Source organism: Rutidosis leptorrhynchoides, chromosome 4 (assembly GCF_046630445.1).
Source record: "Rutidosis leptorrhynchoides isolate AG116_Rl617_1_P2 chromosome 4, CSIRO_AGI_Rlap_v1, whole genome shotgun sequence".
NCBI classification, from domain to species: Eukaryota; Viridiplantae; Streptophyta; class Magnoliopsida; order Asterales; family Asteraceae; genus Rutidosis; species Rutidosis leptorrhynchoides.
The window spans coordinates 430058649-430064545 of NC_092336.1; positions in this window are offsets into that span (position 1 = coordinate 430058649).

A 5897-nucleotide genomic window follows, 5' to 3' on the forward strand; every position below is an offset into this window, starting at 1 on the left:
ATTTTCTTGCCCATGTTGTTGATACTCATGATGAGCCACCACCTATTCGAGAAATTCCGGTGGTAAGTGAATTTGAAGACGTTTTCCCGGATGAGTTACCAGGTGTTCCGGCGGAAAGACAAGTTGAATTTTGCATTGAGTTGGTTCTGGGAGCTACTCCCATTGCTAAAACTCCTTATCGTTTAGCGCCGACGGAAATGCAAGAATTGTTAAATCAAACCCAAGAGTTGCTTGAAAAGGGTTTTATCCGACCGAGTGCTTCGCCATGGGGCGCTCCAGTTTTATTTGTGAAGAAGAAGGATGGTAGTATGCGGATGTGCATCGATTACTTGGAGTTGAATAAAGTGACGATCAAGAATCGTTATCCATTGCCTCGGATTGACGATTTGTTTGACCAACTCCAAGGTGCGACGTATTTCTCAAAGATTGACCTGCAGTCCGGCTATCATCAAATGCGGGTCCGTGAGGAAGATATTGAGAAGACGGCTTTTCAAATGCGTTATGGGCATTTTAAGTTTGTAGTTATGCCTTTCGGTCTTACGAATGCACCGGCGGCATTCATGGACCTTATGAACCGAGTGTGCCAACCTATGTTGGACAAGTCGGTGATTGTGTTCATTGACGACATACTAGTCTACTCGAAAAGTATGAACGAACATGAACATCATTTGCGTGAGGTATTGAAGACATTACGAAAGGAGAAGTTGTATGCTAAGTTCTCCAAATGTGAATTTTGGCTAAGGGAGGTTCAATTCCTTGGCCACATTGTGAACAAAGAAGGTATTCAAGTAGATCCGGGGAAGATTGAGACGGTGAAGAGTTGGAGACAACCGACTACGCCTAGAGAGGTCCGAAGTTTTCTTAGATTGGCCGGTTATTATCGTCGGTTTATCCAAGACTTTTCTAAGATCGCTTCTTCGTTGACGAAATTGACGAGGAAGAACGCGAGGTTTGTTTAGGAGAACGAGCAAGAAATTGCTTTTCAATTGTTAAAAGAGAAGTTGTGTCAAGCTCCGGTGTTAGTTTTGCCGGAAGGGGTGGAAGACATGACGGTTTATTGTGATGCTTCGTTAAATGGGCTCGGGTGTGTTCTAATGCAAAGTGGTAAAGTCATCGCTTATGCCTCTCGACAATTAAAGGAACACGAAACGAGATATCCGACTCATGATCTTGAGTTGGCGGCGGTGGTACATGCGTTGAAAATTTGGTGCCACTACTTGTATGGTGTCAAGAGTACGATTTATTCGGACCATAACAGTTTGAAACACCTCTTTAATCAACGAGATTTGAATTATCGTCAACGTAGGTGGATGGATGTGGTGAAAAATTATGATTGTGAGATACTTTATCATCCAGGCAAGGCGAATGTAGTCGCGGATGCGTTAAGTCGAAAGAGTCATCACCCGGCATTACGATTGGGATTGTTACGTATGATTATTACTAACGATTTTCTTGAAAAACTTGGTGTGATTCAAATAGAGGCTTACGTTTACAACAAGCATGCGGAACGAATTGTAGGGAAATCGGAATTCATTACTATGGGTTCACGTGGGTTGTTGTCTTTTCAAGGAAGAGTGTGGGTGCCTAAGATGGGTGATTATCGACAAGTGCTACTTGATGAAGCACATAAGTCAAAGTATTCCATTCATCCGGGCGCGACGAAAATGTATCTTGACTTGAGGAAGGATTATTGGTGGCCGGGCATGAAACGTGATGTTATAAAGTATGTTGAGCAATGCGTCACGTGTTTGCAAGTGAAGGCCGAGCACCAAAAGCCGTATGGTAAGTTACAACCGTTAGAAATCCCGAAATGGAAATGGGAGCACATTATCATGGATTTCATCACAAAGTTACCTAAAATGGCGAGAACCCAGTTTGATTCGATTTGGGTTATAGTTGATCGATTGACGAAGAGTGCTTTGTTTCTTCCCGTTAAGGAAGCGATATCGTCGGAGACCTTGGCTAAGTTGTTTATCAAGGAAGTCATCTCTCGACACGGTGTTCCTATATCTATTATTTCGGATCGAGATACTCGTTTTACATCTCGGTTTTGGGAAAAGTTTCATGAAGATATGGTTACGCAATTGAAATTAAGCACGGCGTATCATCCTCAAACGGACGGTCAAACCGAACGTACGAATCAAACATTGGAGGATATGTTACGGGCGTGTATTATTGATTTTGGTGGTAGTTGGGACGAGCATTTACCTTTGGTGGAATTCTCCTACAATAATAGTTATCATACTAGTATCGGGATGCCACCGTATGAGATGCTTTATGGGCGAAGGTGTCGAACCCCGATTTGTTGGGGTGAAGTGGGTCAAAGGGAAATCGGGAGTACCGATTTGGTGTTAGAGACGAATAGCAAGTTTGATATGATTCGAGAGCATTTGAAAAAGGCTCAAGATAGGCAAAAGTCGTATGTCGACAAACGTAGATGAACGATTGAGTTCCAAGAAGGTGACATGGTGATGCTTAAGGTTTCGCCATGGAAATGTATTATTCGGTTTCGAAAACGGGGAAGGTTAGCTCCTCGGTTTATTGGGCCATTTAAGGTTTTAGCTCGTGTTGGTGAAGTTGCGTATCGTTTGAAATTACCCGAAGAGCTTGCGGGGATCCATAATACATTTCTTGTTTCTCATCTCCGTAAGTGTCTTGCGGATGATTCATCTTGGGTGCCATTAGACGAGATTGAGCTAAATAATAAGTTAGAGTATATTGAGGAGCCGATTGCCATACTCGATTAGAAGGTCAAAAAGTTGTGGCATAAAGAGGTTAGGACTTTTAAAGTTCAATGGCATCGTAGTAAAGGTTCCGAGTATACTTGAGAGCCCGAAGAGTTCGTGTTGGTTTATCTTCCCTCTTGTCATGCGGCTTGGATCGTGAGGACGCGCTCCGATTCAAGTGGGGGAGAGTTGTAAGACCCGAATATTTCCTTGTTCATATTTGTAATTAGGTTGAATGAATTGTGAGGTTTCTTTTTATATTTTAAAAAGAGAAAAGAATTCTGCCCAGGCTATCTGCGCGCCGCGCCATTACGGGCTGACAGCCCATCTCTTGCTTTTAAATTAGATATTTTAAGGGCTTTTTGGTAAATTCACTTGAGACCTGGTTTTAATGCTTGGGATCAGTTGTTGGAGTCTCATTAACTCCATTTCCATCTACTTCAACCTCATCCATTCAATTCTAGAGAGAGAGTAAGATCCTAGTGTGAGAAAACTCATTTTGGAGAAGAAGAAGAAGGAATCTTGCTTAAGCTCAAGTTGTAAAGTTGTTCATCTACTTCCTAGCTACATTTTGAGTGTAGTGGTATGCTTTAATCTTAATTTCCTTGTTTAATTTGACTAAGGGTTAGGGTTTGGGGTAGATGATGAACTTAAAACCCATTTGTGGGTGAATTGGGTGTTTTGGGTGAAATTGGGTCATGTAAACTCAAAGATGACTAACTAGGGTTTTCAAAGTGTTAGATTGATGTTTATGAACTTAAATTAGTTAGTAAATTGATAGCACACCTATATTTATGTAAGTGGGCGTTGTGTGGGTTAGTGGATGACCCGAAATGGGTGAGTTGACCTTAAATTGGTCAAACGGGTGAAAATGGACCTAGGTTAGTTAATGTTTGTGATTAATGCATAAACCTTGTGTTGAAATGTGTTTTTAAACCTATCTTGGCTAATGTTATGGTTTCGGTGTGAGTTGACCTAATTTTAGGGTTAAGTGTCCAAATGGGTCAAAATGACTTAGTAATGGTGAGTGTTGTGAGTTTGACCAACTTGAATGGTTGATTGATTATATGTACATTATAATAGGTGCGTTACCTTGAAGATTAAAGCTTGGTTTATTGATTCACTGAAGGCGTAAGGTGAGTGGAATAAGTATACATGTACATATATGATGTGCTTACTTGTAGAAATGGATATGTGTTGTCCAAGTTAGTGATATATGTGTTGTACGCTAACGGTTTTAAGAACGGATATATGTTGTCCAATTTAGTGTTATATGTGTTGTACACTAATGATTTATGAATGGATATGTGTTGTCCAACTTAGTGTTATATGTGTTGTACACTAATGATTTTATAAACGGATATGTGTTGTCCAAGGGTTAGTGATATATGTGTTGTGCACTAACGGTTGTTATGAACACCGATGGGAAATTTGAGTACCATTCCTATTACGATTGGTTAACCATGGTTGTATGAATTGTGTATTAGCATATTTAATTATGAACTATATGCTTTTGTTATTGCTAGCTCAATGTGAATTGCGGTTATTGGTATATGCATAATATTTTGCATGGTTGTCGAATTGCTAGCTTGTGTACGGTATTGAGTAAGTGTTTGCAGGTAGATATATTATATATGTATATGTATAATTATTGCACTCACTAAGCTTTGCTTACCCTCTCGTTGTTTACCATTTTATAGGTTCGATTGTGGACAAGGGTAAGGGCATCATTTTGGAATAGAGTTCCCGCCTTGTTGATAGGGGATGCCTTTTGGAAGTGTTAGCTTCTTGAAGTTTGACCGAGACTTGGGTAGTTTAACCCTGATAGGTCAGATCATGTTGAGATTGAGAGAAATGATAAGATAAAGAGAGATTCGGTAGGTTAGAATGAGACTCGGTATTAGAGAGAATCGGTAAAATTACATTCCACAGCTTCTAGAACTCGGTTACAATGCAATGGCTATCTAATTAGGACTACTTAGGTTCCTTATATAGCCCTCTTCTAAGGAACCTTCATTTAAGCTTATTTCACATTAACACTATACAACTTCGGGGTCCTAACAATCTCCCCCTTAGTGTTAAATGTGAACTTTACAACATAATCCTATTTAAAACATCTAAAGAAACTTTGTTCCTCTGAAGTGAACTTTGGATTTGAAACCCTTGAGATTCTCATATCTTCGTATGTTCACTCTTGTTTTGAGACGACTTTTTAATCTTGTGAGAATGTATTTGACAATCTCAATATCTTCAGTTGAATAGCAGTTATTGATCAATCTCCATCTCATGTACTTGAAAGCATACATCAACGTTCCGTCTGAGTATCTTCTGAAATCTGAGACTCTGATGAAGATCTTTGTATAGTGAGAATTGACAAATGCAAACCCATATGGACAGTCGCTCACTTCAAGTAAGGACATGTATCTTAGCTCTTCAATCACTTGATTTGGTGGTTTGATTCCGAGCTTTTTGTGTCCAGATTCCAATCCCAACTGAAAATCATGAACTGACATCCATCTCATCGAATCAAGAATAAATCTGTAGACTGCCTTCATTGCAGTAGCATGATAAATTGTTGCAGATTCATTCAAGTTAATCAGATAGTTGTAAATGAAAATAATGTCATCCATCTTCAGTTTATCAAGATCCATTTCTGAGAATTGGTAATCTTCATCATCCATTCTTGTAACTTGAAACAATGGCATCTTCACTCCATCCTTGTTAATCATCAAAACCTTATTTATGCTTTTAATCTCTGAACTCCGCTGAATTTGAAGTTTCTCTTCATTCTTCAATTTGAATTTGTCACGAACACTCAGATAAGCTTTGAGATATTCTGGTTTCTTATGATATTTCCATGCACCCAGAACACTCATTGATGCAGAAAGGACGAAATCAGAATCACCATAAATTCTATATGCTTGTTGTTCAATGAATGGTGAACGAAGAATATCTTTCTCTTCATCCTCACTCAGTTGGTAATTAGTATCACGTTCAAGAACAATCTCTGCAATTTGAAAAGGAACATTCAAATCGGGAGGAGTCGTGGTATCTTCTTTGCCATTAGAGAAAATCTCCTTTTCGAAGTGTATTCCAAATTCGTCAATTGGAGATGTCAAATTAACAAATTGATGATCATTGAATTCATTGGCGACACTCGATGACCCCTTC